The 24692-nt window shown below is 41.0% G+C and overlaps 1 long non-coding RNA gene across 1 annotated transcript in view; it reads left to right on the top strand.

Moving 5' to 3' along the window:
* The window catches only part of LOC139762292 (uncharacterized), a 52533-nt gene extending 28162 nt beyond the window's left edge, over positions 1-24371 (top strand). The window contains exon 3 of the long non-coding RNA XR_011715684.1: positions 21323-24371. This is a non-coding gene — a long non-coding RNA (uncharacterized lncRNA). The remainder of the gene's footprint in view (positions 1-21322) is intronic.
* The last annotated feature ends 321 nt before the right edge of the window (positions 24372-24692 follow it).

Here is a 24692-nt window from a genome sequence, read left to right as displayed (position 1 = left end):
GGGTAAGAGAGATGTGTGGAAACAAAAAAGGCGTGGTTGAGAGAGCAGAAGAGGGTGTTTTGAAATGGTTTGGGCACATGGAGAGAATGAGTGAGGAAAGATTGACCAAGAGGATATATGTGTCGGAGATGGAGGGAACGAGGAGAAGTGGGAGACCAAACTGGAGGTGGAAAGATGGAGTGAAAAAGATCTTGAGTGATCGGGGCCTGAACATGCAGGAGGGTTAAAAGAGGGCAAGGAATAGAGTGAATTGGATCGATGTGTTATACCGGGGTTGACGTGCTGTCAGTGGATTGAATCAGGGCATGTGAAGCGTTTGGGGTAAACCATGGAAAGTTGTGTGGGGCCTGGATGTGGAAAGGGAGCTGTGGTTTCGGGCATTATTGCATGACAGCTAGAGACTGAGTGTGAACGAATGGGGCCTTTGTTGTCTTTTCCTAGCACTACCTCGCACACATGAGGGGGGAGGGGGATGGTATTCCATGTGTGGCGAGGTGGCGATGGGAAAGAATAAATGCAGACAGTGTGAATTGTGTGCATGGGTATATATGTATGTGTCTGTGTGTGTATATATATTTGTACATTGAGATGTATAGGTATGTGTATTTGCGTGTGTGGACGTGTATGTATATACATGTGTATGGGGGTGGGTTGGGCCATTTCTTTCATCTGTTTCCTTGCGCTACCTCGCAAACGCGGGAGACAGCGACAAAGCAAAATGAATTAATATATATATATATATATATATATATATATATATATATATATATATATATTTTTTTTTTTTTTTTTTTTTTTTATACTTTGTCGCTGTCTCCCGCGTTTGCGAGGTAGCGCAAGGAAACAGACGAAAGAAATGGCCCAACCCCCCCCCATACACATGTACATACACACGTCCACACACGCAAATATACATACCTACACAGCTTTCCATGGTTTACCCCAGACGCTTCACATGCCTTGCTTCAATCCACTGACAGCACGTCAACCCCTGTATACCACATGACTCCAATTCACTCTATTTCTTGCCCTCCTTTCACCCTCCTGCATGTTCAGGCCCCGATCACACAAAATCTTTTTCACTCCATCTTTCCACCTCCAATTTGGTCTCCCTCTTCTCCTCGTTCCCTCCACCTCCGACACATATATCCTCTTGGTCAATCTCTCCTCACTCATTCTCTCCATGTGCCCAAACCATTTCAAAACACCCTCTTCTGCTCTCTCAACCACGCTCTTTTTATTTCCACACATCTCTCTTACCCTTACGTTACTTACTCGATCAAACCACCTCACACCACACATTGTCCTCAAACATCTCATTTCCAGCACATCCATCCTCCTGTGCACATCTCTATCCATAGCCCACGCCTCGCAACCATACAACATTGTTGGAACCACTATTCCCTCAAACATACCCATTTTTGCTTTCCGAGATAATGTTCTCGACTTCCACACATTTTTCAAGGCTCCCAAAATTTTCGCCCCCTCCCCCACCCTATGATCCACTTCCGCTTCCATGGTTCCATCCGCTGACAGATCCACTCCCAGATATCTAAAACACTTCACTTCCTCCAGTTTTTCTCCATTCAAACTCACCTCCCAATTGATTTGACCCTCACCCCTACTGTACCTAATAACCTTGCTCTTATATATATATATATATATATATATATATATATATATATATATATATTAATTTTTTTTTCATACCATTCGCCATTTCCCGTGTTAGTGAGGTAGTGTTAAGAACAGAGGACTGGGCCTTTGAGGGAATATCCTCACCTGGCCCCATTCTCTGTTCCCTCTTTTGGAAAATTAAAAAAAAAAATGAGAGGGGAGGATTTCCAGCCCCCTGCTCCCTTCCCTTTTAGTCGCCTTGTACGACACGCAGGGAATACTTGGGTAGTATTCTTTCTCCCCTATTCCCAGGGATATATATATATATATATATATATATATATATATATATATATATATATATATATATATATATATATATATTCTAAGTATTTCTCACATACATTCTTCAAAGCAAACACCTGATCCACACATCCTCTACCACTTCTGAAACCACACTGCTCTTCCCCAATCTGATGCTCTGTACATGCCTTCACCCTCTCAATCAATACCCTCCCATATAATTTACTAGGAATACTCAACAAACTTATACCTCTGTAATTTGAGCACTCACTCTTATCCCCTTTCCCTTTGTACAATGGCACTATGCACGCATTCCGCCAATCCTCAGGCACCTCACTATGAGTCATACATACATTAAATAACCTTACCAACCAGTCAGTAATACAGTCACCCCCTTTTTTTAATAAATTCCACTACAATACCATCCAAACCTGCTGCCTTGCCGGCTTTCATCTTCCGCAAAGCTTTTACTACCTCTTCTCTGTTTACCAAATCATTTTCCCTAACCCTCTCACTCTGCATACCACCTCGACCAAAACACCCTATATCTGCCACTCTATCATCAAACACATTCAACAAACCTTCAAAATACTCACTCCATCTCCTTCTCACATCACCACCATTCTTTTTCTTTTAAACTGTTCGCCATTTCCCGTGTTAGCGAGGTAGCGTTAAGAAGAGAGGACTGGGCCTTTTTTGGAATATCCTCACCTGGGCCCACTCTGTTCCTTGTTTTGGAAAATTAAAAAAAAAACGAGAGGGGAGGATTTACAGCCCCCTGCTCCCTCCCCTTTTAGTCGCCTTCTACGACACGCAGGGAATACATGGGAAGTATTCTTAATCCCCTATCCCCAGGGATAAAATATATATATATATATATTTTTTTTTTTTTTTTTTTGCTTTGTCGCTGTCTCCCGCGTTTGCGAGGTAGCGCAAGGAAACAGACGAAAGAAATGGCCCAACCCACCCCCATACACATGTATATACATACGTCCACACACGCAAATATACATACCTACACAGCTTTCCATGGTTTACCCCAGACGCTTCACATGCCCTGATTCAATCCACTGACAGCACGTCAACCCCGGTATACCACATCGCTCCAATTCACTCTATTCCTTGCCCTCCTTTCACCCTCCTGCATGTTCAGGCCCCGATCACACAAAATCTTCTTCACTCCATCTTTCCACCTCCAATTTGGTCTCCCTCTTCTCCTCGTTCCCTCCACCTCCGACACATATATCCTCTTGGTCAATCTTTCCTCACTCATTCTCTCCATGTGCCCAAACCATTTCAAAACACCCTCTTCTGCTCTCTCAACCACGCTCTTTTTATTTCCACACATCTCTCTTACCCTTACGTTACTTACTCGATCAAACCACTTCACACCACACATTGTCCTCAAACATCTCATTTCCAGCACATCCATCCTCCTGTGCACAACTCTATCCATAGGCCACGCCTCGCAACTATACAACATTGTTGGAACCACTATTCCTTCAAACATACCCATTTTTGCTTTCCGAGATAATGTTCTCGACTTCCACACATTCTTCAAGGCTCCCAGAATTTTTGCCCCCTCCCCCACCCTATGATCCACTTCGGCTTCCATGGTTCCATCCACTGCCAGATCCACTCCCAGATATCTAAAACACTTTACTTCCTCCAGTTTTTCTCCATTCAAACTCACCTCCCAATTGACTTGACCCTCAACCCTACTGTACCTAATAACCTTGCTCTTATTCACATTTACTCTTAACTTTCTTCTTTCACACACTTTACCAAACTCAGTCACCAGCTTCTGCAGTTTCTCACATGAATCAGCCACCAGCGCTGTATCATCAGCGAACAACAACTGACTCACTTCCCAAGCTCTCTCATCCCCAACAGACTTCATACTTGCCCCTCTTTCCAAAACTCTTGCATTCACCTCCCTAACAACCCCATCCATAAACAAATTAAACAACCATGGAGACATCACACACCCCTGCCGCAAACCTACATTCACTGAGAACCAATCACTTCCCTCTCTTCCTACACGTACACATGCCTTACATCCTCGATAAAAACTTTTCACTGCTTCTAACAACTTGCCTCCCACACCATATATTCTTAATACCTTCCCCAGAGCATCTCTATCAACTCTATCATATGCCTTCTCCAGATCCATTAATGCTACATACAAATCCATTTGCTTTTCTAAGTATTTCTCACATACATTCTTCAAAGCAAACACCTGATCCACACATCCTCTACCACTTCTGAAACCACACTGCTCTTCCCCAATCTGATGCTCTGTACATGCCTTCACCCTCACAATCAATACCCTCCCATATAATTTACCAGGAATACTCAACAAACTTATACCTCTGTAATTTGAGCACTCGCTCTTATCCCCTTTGCCTTTGTACAATGGCACTATGCACGCATTCCGCCAATCCTCAGGCACCTCACCATGAGTCATACATACATTAAATAACCTTACCAACCAGTCAACAATACAGTCACCCCCTTTTTTAATAAATTCCACTGCAATACCATCCAAACCTGCTGCCTTGCCGGCTTTCATCTTCCACAAAGCTTTTACTACCTCTTCTCTGTTTACCAAATCATTTTCCCTAACCCTCTCACTTTGCACACCACCTCGACCAAAACACCCTATATCTGCCACTCTATCATCAAACACATTCAACAAACCTTCAAAATACTCACTCCATCTCCTTCTCACATCACCACTACTTGTTATCACCTCCCCATTTGCGCCCTTCACTGAAGTTCCCATTTGCTCCCTTGTCTTACGCACTTTATTTACCTCCTTCCAGAACATCTTTTTATTCTCCCTAAAATTTAATGATACTCTCTCACCCCAACTCTCATTTGCCCTTTTTTTCACCTCTTGCACCTTTCTCTTGACCTTCTGTCTCTTTCTTTTATACATCTCCCACTCAATTGCATTTTTTCCCTGCAAAAATCGTCCAAATGCCTCTCTCTTCTCTTTCACTAATACTCTTACTTCTTCATCCCACCACTCACTACCCTTTCTAATCAACCCATCTCCCACTCTTCTCATGCCACAAGCATCTTATGCGCAATCCATCACTGATTCCCTAAATACATCCCATTCCTCCCCCACTCCCCTTACTTCCATTGTTCTCATCTTTTTCCATTCTGTACTCAGTCTCTCCTGGTACTTCCACACACAAGTCTCCTTCCCAAGCTCACTTACTCTCACCACCCTCTTCACCCCAACATTCACACTTCTTTTCTGAAAACCCATACAAATCTTCACCTTAGCCTCCACAAGATAATGATCAGACATCCCTCCAGTTGCACCTCTCAGCACATTAACATCCAAAAGTCTCTCTTTCGCGCGCCTGTCAATTAACACGTAATCCAATAACGCTCTCTGTCCATCTCTCCTACTTACATAAGTATACTTATGTATATCTCGCTTTTTAAACCAGGTATTCCCAATCATCAGTCCTTTTTCAGCACATAAATCTACAAGCTCTTCACCATTTCCATTTACAACACTGAACACCCCATGTATACCAATTATTCCCTCAACTGCCACATTACTCACCTTTGCATTCAAATCACCCATCACAATAACCCGGTCTCGTGCATCAAAACCACTAACACACTCATTCAGCTGCTCCCAAAACACTTGCCTCTCATGATCTTTCTTTTCATGCCCAGGTGCATATGCACCAATAATCACCCATCTCTCTCCATCAACTTTCAGTTTTACCCATATTAATCGAGAATTTACTTTCTTACATTCTATCACATACTCCCACAACTCCTGCTTCAGAAGTATTGCTACTCCTTCCCTTGCTCTTGTCTTCCCACTAACCCCTGACTTTACTCCCAAGACCTTCCCAAACCACTCCTTCCCTTTACCCTTGAGCTTCGTTTTTTTTTTTTTTAAATTTTCCAAAAGAAGGAACAGAGGGGGCCAGTTGAGGATATTCCAAAAAAGGCCCAGTCCTCTGTTCTTAGCGCTACCTCGCTAATGCGGGAAATGGCGAATAGTTTAAAAGAAAGAAGAGAAGATATATATATATATATATATATATATATATATATATATATATATATATATATATATATATATATATATATATATATATTATCCCTGGGGATAGGGGAGAAAGAATACTTCCCACGTATTCCCTGCGTGTCGTAGAAGGCGACTAAAAGGGGAGGGAGCGGGGGGCTGGAAATCCTCCCTTCTCATTATTTTTTTTTAATTTTCCAAAAGGAACAGAGAACGGGGCCAGGTAAGGATATTCCCTCAAAGGCCCATTCCTCTGTTCTTAACGCTACCTCGCTAATGCGGGAAATGGCGAATAGTTTAAAAAAAAAAAAAAAAAAAATATATATATATATATATATATATATATATATATATATATATATATATATAGGTGGAAAGATGGAGTGAAAAAGATTTTGTGTGATCGGGGCCTGAACATGCAGGAGGGTGAAAGGAGGGCAAGAATAGAGTGAATTGGAGTCATGTGGTATACAGGGGTTGACGTGCTGTCAGTGGATTGAAGCAAGGCATGTGAAGCGTCTGGGGTAAACCATGGAAAGCTGTGTAGGTATGTATATTTGCGTGTGTGGACGTGTGTATGTACATGTGTATGGGGGGGGGGGTTGGGCCATTTCTTTCGTCTGTTTCCTTGCGCTACCTCGCAAACGCGGGAGACAGCGACAAAGTATAAAAAAAAAAAAAAAAAAAAAAAAAAAAAAAAAAAAATATATATATATATATATATATATATATATATATATATATATATATATTTTTTTGCTTTGTCGCTGTCTCCCACGTTTGCGAGGTAGTGCAAGGAAACAGACGAAAGAAATGGCCCAACCCACCCCCATACACATGTATACACATACACGTCCACACACGCAAATATACATACCTACACAGCTTTTCATGGTTTACCCCAGACGCTTCACGTGCCCTGATTCAATCCACTGACAGCACGTCAACCCCGGTATACCACATCGATCCAATTCACTCTATTCCTTGCCCTCCTTTCACCCTCCTGCATGTTCAGGCCCCGATCACACAAAATCTTTTTCACTCCATCTTTCCACCTCCAATTTGGTCTCCCACTTCTCCTCGTTCCCTCCACCTCCGACACATATATCCTCTTGGTCAATCTTTCCTCACTCATTCTCTCCATGTGCCCAAACCATTTCAAAACACCCTCTTCTGCTCTCTCAACCACGCTCTTTTTTTTTCCACACATCTCTCTTACCCTTACGTTACTTACTCGATCAAACCACCTCACACCAAACATTGTCCTCAAACATCTCATTTCCAGCACATCCACCCTCCTGCGCACAACTCTATCCATAGCCCACGTCTCGCAACCATACAAAATTGTTGGAACCACTATTCCTTCAAACATACCCATTTTTGCTTTCCGAGATAATGTTCTCGACTTCCACACATTCTTCAAGGCTCCCAGGATTTTCGCCCCCTCCCCCACCCTATGATCCACTTCGGCTTCCATGGTTCCATCCGCTGCCAGATCCACTCCCAGATATCTAAAACACTTTACTTCCTCCAGTTTTTCTCCATTCAAACTTTCCCTCCAATTGACTTGACCCTCAACCCTACTGTACCTAATAACCTTGCTCTTATTCACATTTACTCTTAACTTTCTTCTTTCACACACTTTACCAAACTCAGTCACCAGCTTCTGCAGTTTCTCACATGAATCAGCCACCAGCGCTGTATCATCAGCGAACAACAACTGACTCACTTCCCAAGCTCTCTCATCCACAACAGACTTCATACTTGCCCCTCTTTCCAAAACTCTTGCATTCACCTCCCTAACAACCCCATCCATAAACAAATTAAACAACCATGGAGACATCACACACCCCTGCCGCATACCTACAGTCACTGAGAACCAATCACTTTCCTCTCTTCCTACACGTACACATGCCTTACATCCTCGATAAAAACTTTTTTTATTATTATTTTTTTTTTTTTTTTTGCTTTGTCGCTGTCTCCCGCTTTTGCGAGGTAGCGCAAGGAAACAGACGAAAGAAATGGCCCAACCCACCCCCATACACAATGTATACACACACACATACGTCCACACACACAAATATACATACCTATACATCTCAATGTACACATATATATACATACACAGACACATACATATATACCCATGCACACAATTCACACTGTCTGCCCCTATTCACTCCCATCGCCACCTCGCCACACATGGAATACCATCCCCCTCCCCCCTCATGTGTGCGAGATAGCACTAGGAAAAGGCATATATATATATATATATATATATATATATATATATATATATATATATATATATATATATATATATATAATGTGTGTGTGTGTGTGTGTGCTTATGTGGGTGTTTATGTGTATATGAGTGGATGGGCCATTCTTTGTCTGTTTCCTGGAGCTATTTTGCTGACGCAGGAAACAGCGATTATGTATGATAATGATTATGATAATGTATATGTTTGTATGTGTATGTACATGTGTATATGTTGAAATGTACATGAATATTTATGTGAGTGTATGGCTCAGATTGGGGTGTCTAAATGTGTGTGGATGTAACCAAGATGAGAAAAAAGGAGAGATAGGTGGTATGTTTGAGGAAAGGAACCTGGATGTTTTGGCTCTGAGTGAAACGAAGCTCAAGGGTAAAGGGGAAGACTGATTTGGGAATGTTTTGGGAGTAAAGTCAGGGGTTGGTGAGAGGACAAGAGCAAGGGAAGGAGTAGCGCTACTCCTGAAACAGGAGTGGTGGGAGTATGTGATGGAGTGTACTCTAGATTGACATAGGTAAAACTGAAAGTGGATGGAGAGAGATGGGTGATTATTGGTGGATATTCACCTGGGCATGAGAAGAAAGCTCATGAGAGGCAAGTGTTTTGGGAGCAGCTGAGTGAGTGTATTAGTAGTTTTGATACACGAGACTGGGTTATAGTGATGGGTGATTTGAATGCAAAGGTGAGTAATGTGGCAGTTGAGGAAATAATTGGTGTACATTGGGTCTTCATTGTTGTAAATGGAAATGGTGAAGAGCTTGTAGATTTGTATGCTGAAAAAGGACTGGTGATTGGGAATACCTGGTTTAAAAAAAGAGATATACATAAGTATACACATACACATATATCAATACCCTCCCATATAATTTCCCCAGGAATACTCAACAAACTTATACCTCTGTAATTTGAACACTCACCTTTATCCCCTTTGCCTTTGTACAATGGCACTATGCATGCATTCTGTCAATCCTCAGGGCACTTCACCATGAGCCATACACACATTGATTATCCTCACCAACCAGTCAACAACAAAGTAACCCCCTTTTTTAATGAATTCTGCTGCAATACCATCCAAATCCACCGCCTTGCTGGCTTTCATCTTCCGCAAATATATATATATATATATATATATATATTTTATTATTGTATTATACTTTCTCGCTGTCTCCCGCGGTAGCGCAAGGAAACAGACAAAAGAAAGGCCCAACCCACGCACATACAAATGTATATACATACACATCCACACACACAAATATACATTTCTCTACATTTCAACGTATACATATATATAAATACAAAGACATATACATGTATATACACATGTACATAATTCATATCTGCTGCCCTTATTCATTTCCATTGCCGCACCGCCTCACATGAAATGACAACCCCCTCCCCCCGCATGCACCCAAGGTAGCGCTAGGAAAAGACAACAAAGGCCACATTCATTCACACCCAGTCTCTAACTGTCATGTATAATGCACCGAAACCACAGCTTCCTTTCCACATCCAGGCCCCACAAAACTTTCCATGGTTTACCCCAGACGCTTCACATGCCCTGGTTCAATCCATTGACAGCACATCGACCCCACTATACCTCATCATTCCAATTCACTCTATTCCTTGCACACCTTTCACTCTCCTGCATGTTCAGGCCCCGATCACTTAAAATCTTTTTCACTCCATCTTTCCACCTCCAATTTGGTCTCCCACTTCTCCCCATTCCCTCCACCTCTGACACATATATCCTCTTTGTCAATCTTTCCTTACTCATTCTCTCCATGTGACTAAACCATTTCAAAACACCCTTTTCTGCTCTCTCAACCAGACTCTTTATATTACCACACATCTCTCTTACCTTTTCATTACTTAATCGATCAAACCACCTCACCATGTATTGTCCTCAAACATCTCATTTCCAGTACATCCACCCTCCTTCCTACAATCCTATCTGTAGCCCATGCCACGCAACCATATAACATTGTTGGAACCACTATTCCTTCAAACATACCCATTTTTGCTTTCCGAGATAATGCTCTCGACTTCCACACATTCTTCAACTCTCCCAGAACCTTCTTCCCCTCCCCAACCTTGTGACTCACTTCCACTTCCATGGTTCCATCTGCTGCCAAATCCATTCCCAAATATCTAAAACACTTCACTCATACCAGTTTTTCTTCATTCAAACTTTCCTCCCAATTGACTTGTCTTTCAACCCTACTATACCTGATAACCTTGCTCTTATTCACATTTGCTCTCAGCTTTCTTTTTTCACACACTTTACCAAACTCAGTCACCAGCTTCTGCCGTTTCTCACCTGAATCAGCCACCAGCGCTGTATCATCAGTGAACAACAACTGACTCACTTCCCAAGCCCTCTCATCCAAAACAGACTGCATACTTGCCCCTCTTTCCAAAATTTTGCCTTTACCTCCCTAACAACCCCATCCATAAACAAATTAAACAACCATGGAGACATCATGCACCCCTGCTGCAAATTGACATTCACTGGGAACCAGTCACTTTCTGCTCTTCCTACTCGTACACATGCCTTACATCCTCAATAAAAACTTTTCACTGCTTCTAGCAGCTTGCCTCCCACACCATATACTCTTAATACCTTCCACAGAGCATCTCTATCAACTCTATTGTATGCCTTCTCCAGATCCATAAATGCTATATACAAATCCGTTTGCTTTTCTGTGTATTTCTCACATACATTCTTCAGAGCAAACACCTGATCCACACATCCTCTTCCACTTCTGATACCACACTGCTCTTCCCCAGTGTGATGCTCTGTACATGCCTTCACCCTCTCAATCAATACCCTCCCATATAATTTCCTGGGAATACTTAACAAACTTATTCCTCCGTAATTTTAACACTCACCTTTATCCCTTTGACTTTGTACAATGGCACTATGCATGCAATCCACCAATCCTCAGACACTTCACCATAAGTCATACATACCTTGAATATCCTCACCAACCTGTCAACAACACAGTCCCTCCCTTTTTTAATAAATTCCACTGTAATATCATCCAAGCCCGCCACCTTGTCGGCTTTCATCTTCCGCAAAGCTTTCAGTACCTCTTCTCTGTTTACCAAACCATTCTCCCTGACCCTCTCACTTCACACACCACCTCAACGAAAACACCCTATATCTGCCACTCTATCATCTAACACATTCAGCAAACCTTCAAAATACTCACTCCATCATCTCCTCACACCACCAAATTGGAGGTGGAAGGATGGAGTGAAAAAGATTTTGAGTGATCGGGGCTTGGACATACAGGAGGGTTAAAAGCGCGTAAGGACTAGAGTGAATTAGAATGATGTGGTATACCAGGGTGAGCGTGCTGTTAGTGGATTGAACCAGGGCATGTGAAGCATCTCGGGTAACCATGGAAAGTTTTGTGGGGCCTGGATGTGGAAAGGGAGCTGTGATTTTGGTGCATTACACATGACAGGTAGAGACTGAGTGTGAATGAATGTCGCCTTTTTTCTGTCTTTTCCTAGCACTACCTTGCAGTGGGGATGATATTTCATGCATGGAGGGGTGGCAATGGAAATGGATGAAGGCACTAAGTGTGATTATATACATGTGTATAAATGTATATGTCTGTGTATGTTTATGTATGTATACGTTGAAATGTATAGGTATGTATATGTGCGTGTGTGGGCATTTATGTATATACATGTGTATGTGGGTGGGTTGGGCCAATCTTTCGTCCGTTTTCTTGTGCTACCTCGCTTATGCGGGAGACGGCAATTAAGTATATATATATATATATATATATATATATATATATATATATATATATATATATATATATATATTTTTTTTTTTTTTTTTTTTTTTATACTTTGTCGCTGTCTCCCGCGTTTGCGAGGTAGCGCAAGGAAACAGACGAAAGAAATGGCCCCCCCATACACACGTACATACACACGTCCACACACGCAAATATACATACCTACACAGCTTTCCATGGTTTACCCCAGACGCTTCACATGCCTTGATTCAGTCCACTGACAGCACGTCAACCCCTGTATACCACATCGCTCCAATTCACTCTATTCCTTGCCCTCCTTTCACCCTCCTGCATGTTCAGGCCCCGATCACACAAAATCTTTTTCACTCCATCTTTCCACCTCCAATTTGGTCTCCCTCTTCTCCTCGTTCCCTCCACCTCCGACACATATATCCTCTTGGTCAATCTTTCCTCACTCATTCTCTCCATGTGCCCAAACCATTTCAAAACACCCTCTTCTGCTCTCTCAACCACGCTCTTTTTATTTCCACACATCTCTCTTACCCTTACGTTACTTACTCGATCAAACCACCTCACACCACACATTGTCCTCAAACATCTCATTTCCAGCACATCCATCCTCCTGCGCACAACTCTATCCATAGCCCACGCCTCGCAACCATACAACATTGTCGGAACCACTATTCCTTCAAACATACCCATTTTTGCTTTCCGAGATAATGTTCTCGACTTCCACACATTTTTCAAGGCTCCCAAAATATATATATATATATATATATATATATATATATATATATATATATATATATATATATATATATATATATATATATTTTTTTTTTTTGCTTTGTCGCTGTCTCCCGCGTTTGCGAGGAAGCGCAAGGAAACAGACGAAAGAAATGGCCCAACCCACCCCCATACACATGTATATACATACGTCCACACACACAAAATATACATACCTACACAGCTTTCCATGGTTTACCCCAGACGCTTCACATGCCCTGATTCAATCCATTGATGGCATGTCAACCCCGGTATACCACATCGATCCAATTCACTCTATTCCTTGCCCTCCTTTTACCCTCCTGCATACTCAGGCCCCGATCACACAAAATCTTTTTCACTCCATCTTTCCACCTCCAATTTGGTCTCCCACTTCTCCTCGTTCCCTCCACCTCCGACGCATATATCCTCTTGGTAAACAGAGAAGAGGTAGTAAAAGCTTTGCGGAAGATGAAAGCCGGCAAGGCAGCAGGTTTGGATGGTATTGCAGTGGAATTTATTAAAAAAGGGGGTGACTGTATTGTTGACTGGTTGGTAAGGTTATTTAATGTATGTATGACTCATGGTGAGGTGCCTGAGGATTGGCGGAATGCGTGCGTAGTGCCATTGTACAAAGGCAAAGGGGATAAGAGTGAGTGCTCAAATTACAGAGGTATAAGTTTGTTGAGTATTCCTGGTAAGTTATATGGGAGGGTATTGATTGAGAGGGTGAAGGCATGTACAGAGCATCAGATTGGGGAAGAGCAGTGCGGTTTCAGAAGTGGTAGAGGATGTGTGGATCAGGTGTTTGCTTTGAAGAATGTATGTGAGAAATACTTAGAAAAGCAAATGGATTTGTATGTAGCATTTATGGATCTGGAGAAGGCATATGATAGAGTTGATAGAGATGCTCTGTGGAAGGTATTAAGAATATATGGTGTGGGAGGCAAGTTGTTAGAAGCAGTGAAAAGTTTTTATCGAGGATGTAAGGCATGTGTACGTGTAGGAAGAGAGGAAAGTGATTGGTTCTCAGTGAATGTAGGTTTGCGGCAGGGGTGTGTGATGTCTCCATGGTTGTTTAATTTGTTTATGGATGGGGTTGTTAGGGAGGTAAATGCAAGAGTCCTGGAAAGAGGGGCAAGTATGAAGTCTGTTGGGGATGAGAGAGCTTGGGAAGTGAGTCAGTTGTTGTTCGCTGATGATACAGCGCTGGTGGCTGATTCATGTGAGAAACTGCAGAAGCTGGTGACTGAGTTTGGTAAAGTGTGTGGAAGAAGAAAGTTAAGAGTAAATGTGAATAAGAGCAAGGTTATTAGGTACAGTAGGGGTGAGGGTCAAGTTAATTGGGAGGTGAGTTTGAATGGAGAAAAACTGGAGGAAGTGAAGTGTTTTAGATATCTGGGAGTGGATCTGTCAGTGGATGGAACCATGGAAGCGGAAGTGGATCATAGGGTGGGGGAGGGGGCGAAAATTTTGGGAGCCTTGAAAAATGTGTGGAAGTCGAGAACATTATCTCGGAAAGCAAAAATGGGTATGTTTGAAGGAATAGTGGTTCCAACAATGTTGTATGGTTGCGAGGCGTGGGCTATGGATAGAGATGTGCACAGGAGGATGGATGTGCTGGAAATGAGATGTTTGAGGAAAATGTGTGGTGTGAGGTGGTTTGATCGAGTAAGTAACGTAAGGGTAAGAGAGATGTGTGGAAATAAAAAGAGCGTGGTTGAGAGAGCAGAAGAGGGTGTTTTGAAATGGTTTGGGCACATGGAGAGAATGAGTGAGGAAAGATTGACCAAGAGGATATATGTGTCGGAGGTGGAGGGAACGAGGAGAAGAGGGAGACCAAATTGGAGGTGGAAAGATGGAGTGAAAAAGATTTTGTGTGATCGGGGCCTGAACATGCAGGAGGGTGAAAGGAGGGCAAGGAATAGAGTGAATTGGAGCGATGTGGTATACAGGGGTTGACGTGCTGTCAGTGGATTGAATCAAGGCATGTGAAGCGTCTGGGGTAAACCATGGAAAGCTGTGTAGGTATGTATATTTGCGTGTGTGGACGTGTGTATGTACATGTGTATGGGGGGGGGGTTGGGCCATTTCTTTCGTCTGTTTCCTTGCGCTACCTCGCAAACGCGGGAGACAGCGACAAAGTATAAAAAAAAAAAAAAAAAAAAAAAAAAATATATATATATATATATATATATATATATATATATATATATATATATATATATATATTTTTTTATACTAATCGCCATTTCCCGCATTAGCAAGGTAGCGTTAAGAACAGAGGATGAGGACTGGTCCTTTGAGGGAATATCCTCACCTGGCCCCCTTCTCTGTTTCTTCTTTTGGGAAAAAAAGAAAAAAAAAAAAGGAGAGGGGAGGATTTCCAGCCTCCCTGCTCCCTTCCCTTTTAGTCGCCTTCTACAACACGCAGGGAATACGTGGGAAGTATTCTTTCTCCCCTACCCCCAGGGATAATATATATATATATATATATATATATATATATATATATATATATATATATATATATATATATATATATATATATATATATATATATATATTTTATATATATATATATATATATCTGGGAGTGGATCTGGCAGCGGATGGAACCATGGAAGCGGAAGTGGATCATAGGGTGGGGGAGGGGGCGAAAATTCTGGGAGCCTTGAAGAATGTGTGGAAGTCGAGAACATTATCTCGGAAAGCAAAGATGGGTATGTTTGAAGGAATAGTGGTTCCAACAATGTTGTATGGTTGCGAGGCGTGGGCTATGGATAGAGTTGTGCGCAGGAGGATGGATGTGCTGGAAATGAGATGTTTGAGGACAATGTGTGGTGTGAGGTGGTTTGATCGAGTAAGTAACGTAAGGGTAAGAGTGATGTGTGGAAATAAAAAGAGCATGGTTGAGAGAGCAGAAGAGGGTGTTTTGAAATGGTTTGGGCACATGGAGAGAATGAGTGAGGAAAGATTGACCAAGAGGATATATGTGTCGGAGGTGGAGGGAACGAGGAGAAGTGGGAGACCAAATTGGAGGTGGAAAGATGGAGTGAAAAAGATTTTGTGTGATCGGGGCCTGAACATGCAGGAGGGTGAAAGGAGGGCAAGGAATAGAGTGAATTGGAGCGATGTGGTATACCGGGATTGACGTGCTGGCAGTGGATTGAATCAAAGCATGTGAAGCGTCTGGGGTAAACCATGGAAAGCTGTGTAGGTATGTATATTTGCGTGTGTGGACGTATGTATATACATGTGTATGGGGTGGGTTGGGCCATTTCTTTCGTCTGTTTCCTTGCGCTACCTCGCAAACGCGGGAGACAGCGGCAAAGCCAAAAAAAAAAAAATATATATATGTATATATATATTTTGGTACTACCATACCATCAAACACACCCTATCCAATGCCCATGCCTCACCCTTATAACACCATTTGCACTATCATACCTCACAGACAGTTATCAATCTTACCATACACTCCTCAGTGTGCTTAGGAGCTTAGCCCCCTCATTCACCCAATGGCTTACTAAATCTTTCATGGTTCCACTCTGCCTTGTTTGTTCCCAAGTATCATGAACATGCTACTTCTAGGTTTTCTCCATTCAAACTCACAGCCCAACTAACAAGTCTCTTACAGTTGTAGAACCTAATAATCTTGCTTTTATTCATATTCATTCTCCTGTTGCATACACTCCACCAACTCAAAAACCAGCTTCTTCAGTTTCTAGTGTGAATTTGTCACCAGACTTCATATCTACATTTCTCCCCATGTCCCTCATATTCACTTCCTTCATCACACCATCCATAACCTAATGACATTGCACACCCTTGCAGTGTCAAATGAAGTGTTAGTGTGCCATTAGGGACAGATTAATTTCAGCACTTTATGAAAATGATATCAAATATGTGGACACAGAAGTAAAAGAATGGATAATACTATGTTTTGCAGATGACACCTGTTATTGAAATGATTTTTTTCTATTATCATTTTGCTTTGTCGCTGTCTCCCACGTTAGCAAGGTAGCATGAGGAAACAGACGAAAGAATGGCCCAACCCACCCACATACACATGTATATACATACATGTCCACACACGCAAATATACATACCTATACATCTCAATGTATACATCTCAATGTATACATATATATACATACACAGACATATACATATATATACACATGTACATAATTCATACTGTCTGCCTTTATTCATTCCCATCGCCACCTCACCACACAGGAAATAACAACCCCCTCCCCCCTCATGTGTGCGAGGTAGCGCTACGAAAAGACAGCAAAGGCCCCATTCGTTCACATTCAGTCTCTAGCTGTCATGTAATAATGCACCGAAACCACAGCTCCCTTTCCACATCCAGGCCCCACAGAACTTTCCATGGTTTACCCCAGACGCTTCACATGCCCTGGTTCAATCCATTGACAGCACGTCGACCCCGGTATACCACATTGTTCCAATTCACTCTATTCCTTGCACGTCTTTCACCCTCCTGCATGTTCAGGCCCCGATCACTCAAAATCTTTTTCACTCCATCTTTCCACCTCCAATTTGGTCTCCCACTTCTCCTCGTTCCCTCCACCTCTGACACATATCCATTCGTTCACATTCAGTCTCTAGCTGTCATGTGATAATGCACTGAAACCACAGCTCCCTTTCCACATCCAGGCCCCACAGAACTTTCCATGGTTTACCCCAGACACTTCACATGCCCTGGTTCAATCCATTAACAGCACGTCGACCCCAGTATACCACATCGTTCCAATTCACTCTATTCCTTGCATGCCTTTCACCCTCCTGCAGGTTCAGGCCCCGATCACACAAAATCTTTTTCACTCCATCTTTCCACCTCCAATTTGGTCTCCCACTTCTCCTCATTCCCTCTGCCTCTGACACATATATCCTTTTTGTCAATCTTTCCTCACTCATTCTCTCCATGTGACCAAACCATTTCAAAACACCCTCTTCTGCTCTTTCAACTACACTCTTTTTATTGCCACACATCTCTCTTATCCTATTATTACTTACTCGATCAAACCACCTCACACCACATATTGTCCTCAAACATCTCATTTCCAGCACATCCATCCTCCTGCGCACAACTCTATCCATAGCCCACACCTCGCAACCATACAACATTGTTGGAACCACTATTCCTTCAAACATACCCATTTTTGCTCTCCGAGATAACGTTCTCGACTTCCACACATTCTTCAAGGCTCCCAGAATTTTCGCCCCCTCCCCCACACTATGATTCACCTCCACTTCTATGGTTCCATCCGCTGCCAAATCCACTCCCAGATATCTAAAACACTTCACTTCCTCCAGTTTTTCTCCATTCAAACTTACCTCCCAGTTGACTTGACCCTCAACCCTACTGTACCTAATAATCTTGCTCTTATTCACATTTACTCTTAACTTTCTTCTTTCACACACTTTACCAAACTCAGTCACCAGCTTCTGCAGTTTCTCACATGAATCAGCCACCAGCGCTGTATCATCAGCGAACAACAACTGACTCACTTCCCAAGCTCTCTCATCCCAAACAGACTGCATACTTGCCCCTCTTTCCAAAACTCTTGCATTCACCTCCCTAACAACCCTACCCATAAACAAATGATATGATCATAAAAAGTCAGAAAGAAAATGCAGATTTGAATATGAATAAATTTGGCAGAATGCAGCTTGTTGAAATTCAGTTGAAAAATTGAACAATTAGTGACACCTTATAAGAGTCTTGGAACGAGATAATTTTTGATGATTTTGGAATTACGAATGAAAAGCTGGAATTTCCAGCTCACATAAAAAAAAGAAAAAATACATACTAAGTCAGGTAATAAGGAGAACCTTCACACTAAGACAAAGCTGATGATGAAAGAGTTCAGAATATGCTTAAGAAGCCCAACTGAATACTGCTGTATTGTATGGTCATCAGCTAATCAAGCTGAAATTTAGCTAGCGATAAATCACATTACAAGTAAACTTTACAGAGTGGAGCACTCAAGTAACCTAAAAGACTGACAAAACTTAAACTATGCAGTCCAGAAGGAAGAGAATGGTGCATGATAATTTGTGCATGGCAAAACTAGCAAGATTTAAAGGCAATTTGCTCAGATTAAAGACTTTATGAAAGATATAGAGTAAGTAGATTTACAAGAATTTTACAGAATTTTTCAAAAAGGTTCCAAGGATATCTTAGAGCCCAGAAATAAAGAGACTAAAATTTATGCCCAAAGAAATAGATCAGCAAGTGAATATAGAAACCATCAAGAGAAGACTACACATCTGGTTATAAACTGTTCCAAGATAGATAGCTGTGAAAAGTAATTGGGAGTAGAGAACAATTACTGCATTGTGAAACAAGCAGGATATATAGGGAGCACTTCACACTAGCCCAGCCTTATGGCAAAATTTTGTATATTCTCTCTCTCCTTTCAAACACTCCTTGGTTTTAACCATAGTTATTCCTAGTAGTGTAGTTCAGATTATCAAATTCTACACTGGCCTTCAAAGATTGAATTTATTTTTTTTCTCAAATTGTTTTAATGTTTGTCTTTTTCTGTTCTATGTTTCCTTAACCCTTTGTGTGTACAGGACTAGAATAAACAGCAGTCTTTCAGTCTTTTTCCATATTGTTCTCTTTCAATCTAGTGCAAATGCATAGTAACACTGACATAGGTGATAACCAGGCCAGTATGCAGAATTTTTCAACAGAAGTTTCAAGAAATGCTTTAGTTGTATGCCCTCATTGGTGCCTAAACGTCTGGTAACCAAGATTTGGAGAGAGTTCACTTGCACCACATTGTGATGTATTAGCAGGAAGTGGTATGTACAATGCATGCATTACTTTTAAACTAGTGCAGCAATGACTTGTCAAGAGAATTTATTCTGGGTGCCTGCTTATAAGTAGTTTATATATTTTCTTACAAAGCCATGCAGTTATTCAGGTAACATATTTGCCATGGTTTTGATTTCATTAAAGGAACAACATATAGATGTTTCTTAACCATTTCTTAACTTTCCAAAAGTATTGCTGGGAAGTGATAGTTGAGAAATGTAAAAGTTTCTAATCTTAGCTGTGATATAATTTTTGAAGTTGTTGTCTGTTCTTATTTATTTCTTTTATGAACTTTGCAACATCATTTTTTATGTATATTTAGTTTAATGCCATATGATGCTGTTCTAGTAAACATGGAATATTGTATTATTCTTCTATCATGAAATTATTCATGTTATCAAAATGCAGCAGAACAGCTGTGCCTAAACTCAGGGGATGTAATGGATGACTTTCCAGAGTTAGTATATTCCAATATCTATTCATATAATTTTAAAGGATTGGGGCAAAGGTTTTAGGATTCCAATTTTTTTTTCATCACAGGTTATGTGTACTACCTAGTCATACCCAAAATTTGTTAATGCACTTATTATAATTACTGCATCTCTCCCTACTCTGTTATAAAAATTATTGAGCTGAATCTTTATTTGTACAATTTTTTTTATTATGGCAGGAGACTGGGAATACTTTTTTCTCAGATTTCCTAAAGATTTAAGGTTGATAGTTTTCCAGTGGAAGAAATACAAATTAAGCTAATTTGTTTTGTGAATATGATAAATATATTGTCACTTCATATATATATACAAATTGCCTATTCAGATGACATATGTTTATGTATCTAAAAATCATATTGTATATTTGATTAAGGATATGATACTTTGTGTGTTTTTCCTTGCCTATTTGGAAGTTTTAGTGTTTGCTCCAATTAAGATGTGCTTTGATTATCTAAATAATTTGCAAGATATCATGATAATGCTATATAAGGTATAACTTTGTATCATAGGCTGCCTTGCCTAAAGATTAGTTCAATATATTGCCGGTAAAATCTACGTTTGTTGTGCAGTGGTGACGGATGGACTTTTTCATGTAGTTGCATTTGAGATTGTGACTTTGATGATACAAATGGGTTATGATTTCATTTTTGTGTATTAGAAACAATTCTCTTCTGATAGATTGTGAAGAAGGGACAAGTGATGAAGACATAACATTGATTTAATTGTAATGATATTATTATCAAAGACATAAACAATATGTATCAGTAGAAGTGTAGTAGCTACATGTACTACTAGGAATTTGAGTGTTCAGACATAAATCAAATGAAGCTTTTTGTTGAATGGTAGGTTTTTTATGAAAGATATTTTGTTAGAAATTTAGTAATTACAGGGTCTGCAATAAAATCTTTTCTACCCCATACATTTTCAAAGGCGATATCACATTTACATTTTATACTTGTCATCTCTTTTTTGGCCTTGATTATCATCTGAAAATATCTGAGCATGGAACTGGCAAAGTTCCTAAAGTATTCTAAGTCCATGTTTTGGGTCCATAGGGTCTTGCTCTCCTGAATGAGGCAGTGCACTTATGTGTTACTGGAAATAGCCACCTGATCATGCATTTTAGGCACCCATTGTGCATAGAACTCTAATATGTACCCACATTTTCTTGCTTTCAGGCAAGAATTCAGGCTATCTCCTTCTTAGAATGGCAAGAGCCAACCATCTTGAAACACAGGCAGAACATATACAGTACCCAGAAGCAAAATTCCTAAACTAAAATGGTAGCTTGGAATAGTAAAGAACATCATTCCCTCAGGAGAGCTTGGGACGCACTAAGGTAGGGTGCTGTTGCTCACTCCATTAGAAACACTGGTCTCAGCGACCATATGTATCATGATTTCACCCTAAGTACATCATATGTTTGTACACACAATAAATTTTAGACGTGTATCACCTTTGAAAAAATATGGGAGGGCAGACAAGGCTTTTTGCTGACATGAATTGCAGATGATGCAGTAAACCCTCGATTTAATGTACTAATTGGGGGAAGGAGTGTCAGTTAATGCTGAAAGTCCATTAAATTGAGTGTAACCTATTTCTGTGCCACATTTATGTGGTATGATAGTTGGGCGGCGGGCACCTAGTAGCGTGGGAACACATGCCGGGTAGTTGGAGGCAAGAGTCATACTTAGGTAGAGGTGATGCCACCCCTCTCCTGTGAAAGGATACTTCTTTATGATAAAATGAAGACAGACTACCTGCTTTCATTGCACTTTTTACATGGTGCAGTGAGTAGGATTCAAACCTATGTGGGAAAATCCCAAGTTTTCGCAAGGCTGCTCACCTTCTTTAGGAGATGGGGCACACCCAAGGAATCTTCATGGATGGGGGAACCAGTCTAGACAATGAGGAGATAGAAGCTTTCTACAGAGAATGGGGAATCATGGCCTGCATCTCTTTAGCCCACTTCCCCCAGTCCAATGGACGTGCCCAAGCAGTGGCAAAGGCAGCCAAACGGGTGTTGGAAGTAGCCTGCACAACAGCAAAGTGACTCAGGCTTTGCTCTAATATCTCAACACCCCCCCTAAGGGAGGAGAATAAGTCACCCACACAGCTGGCAGCAGAAAGACAGTTGCAAGATGGTGTTCCGTCACCCCAGCAACATTATCTGATAAATTGGCCTTGGAGAACTGCCCTGTGAAACAGGGAATGGGCTATAGCAGAGAGCCAGGCTTGCATGCAAAGTGGCCCAGCAGGGGATGCCACTATGCTGCCTCAGCTGTCCATGGGCACCCTTGTGTGTGCAGGATGATGCTTCACTTTGAAGATGTGTGACAGTTCAGGCATAGTAGTAACAGTGAAGCCACATAGACAATACTCAGTGAAGCTGGATGGCAGTGGCTGCCTGTCCTTGTGAAACTGACGTCACCTATGCCACCAGGTTTTGCCAATCCCCACAACACCAGCAGCAGCTTTCCCCCCAGTTGTGGCAACACCCAGCTGTAGGTGGCGGCGCCCTCACCATGTGAGACACCACCCTGCACACTTGCAAGATTATGTTTGTGGGGGCTCCTGTAGAGTGAACACACTAATTATATCATTTTGTTTTGCTTGCATGTAAAGGAAGTGTATTGTTGCTGAGCAGTGATTTGTGTATATTTGCCTTATGCCATATCAAATTTTGATTCATTTTTTTTTTTTTTTAGTTTTGTTTTTGTTGCAACAAAATTTCACATTTAGTTACTAAAATCTTGTGAGGGGTGTAGGGCTTAGTGTGTGGTGTGATAGTTGGGCAAAGGGCACCCGGCAGTATGGGAATGCTCGCCAGAAGGCAGGAGTCAGACTGAGACAGAGGTGATGCCGCCCCTCTCCTTTGAAAGGATACTTCCTTATAATAAAGTAAGGACGGACTACCTGCTTTCATTGCACCTCGTATAATCACTTGATGCCATTTTGAATTGTAAGGATTGCACAATCATTTGATAAGTAAAGTCACAGTTCTGAAATTACAGAAACACACTGTGCACAAACTGACTGCACGATAGCTTGAGGCAGACCGAGACTGAAACAAAGCAAGTCTACCCCATGCTACCAGAAACAAGTGCAATATGAAACATGCATACTGTGCATTTGAGATTTTTTATAATTATCAATTAATGTACTGTATTATTATTTGTCTTAATTTCATAATCTATTATATTGGGGTGTGTTAAATCGAGGGCTTACTGTATGTTCTAAAGCACTCATAAAAACTTAATGTTTGTTTGAGCTATCATGTGATTTAGATCAGATTAATTAGTATAAGTATTGTTTTGCCATAGTTCATTTAATGCATGTGTTATATTTTATATCACAGAACAGCCATTTCCATTCCCCAGCTACACACACATACACATGCAGATGGACTCATACTCTTACTTTGGATTGTATTATATTGTTTTATCAAATCTTATTTAAAGCACATGTTATATGTTAAGTCTCAATGCAGCCATTTCCTTCTTTTTCCCCACACAAACACAGGTGGACATGTATGAACCTACTTCTAAATACGAACTTGTGTACATATGGCCCTAGTCACTCTTGTATGCTGGCATATACTTTTGCCCTAAATTCAATAATACTCTAGCCCATATACCTTAATTATCCATTGCAGTGGACTTGCTAGGAGTTGTGACATTAAACTAAAGTCAAATAAGTATGATATTTTGGGGCATTTGTCTGAAAAGCACTACCATGGAAGTAAGTGAAGTATTTTGCTGTCCCACATAGATTGGCCTTTTCTTGGCCATATTCACACCAGCCAGTTCTGATGACCTGTCACACATTTTGAAATTCCACACCTTTTCATGTCTTCTTTCTTGTCATGCAAGTAGTTTGTGGCTGCAGACTTCATAGTCACACCAGTTTATGAAAAGCTTCAGCACATTTTAACATTTAAAGTTGTGATGATGGTTCACCAAACCACATTTTAGGAGTCCTTTATATACTTTGGTGCATGTGTGGAGATGGTCAGTATCTGAAATGGTTGAGAATGATTCTGTGCATGTGATACCGTGCTTTAAAAGCAGGAAACAGTGTACATAGTCCTTGCTTCCGTAGCAAGGACACCTGCATCTGTTGCTTGTATATACTAATGTAATTCCAAGAGTTCATGTGCAAGTCTTGTAGAAATTACTACCATTGTGTTAAACCTCAGACCAAAGTAAAATACAAATGGTGTAAATTCAGGTTGTATAATTCTGAAGTCAGATCATGCTAAACTTTGCAGACTAAGATAGATTACAATCCTGTGTTGGGACCAGAAATAGTCATAGTGAGATTTTTGCAAATATTGAGGACTGCTGGGAGTTCTGAGGCTAATTATTCTCCTTATGTATATATGTGTTAGATATTTATGATACAATGCTTACATTAAAGATATTAATTTGCCAATTATCTCCTTTTTCTCTGACTTGAGATTCAGTTGATGCAAATCACTTTTTCAGGTGAGTAGATAGAGTATCATTTGATCAGAGATCCACAGCTCAGTATCGTTCATATCTTGTT

This window comes from Panulirus ornatus, chromosome 43 (genome assembly GCF_036320965.1).
Source record: "Panulirus ornatus isolate Po-2019 chromosome 43, ASM3632096v1, whole genome shotgun sequence".
Classification (NCBI taxonomy): domain Eukaryota; kingdom Metazoa; phylum Arthropoda; class Malacostraca; order Decapoda; family Palinuridae; genus Panulirus; species Panulirus ornatus.
This window is presented reverse-complemented; position numbering and strand designations above follow the sequence as displayed.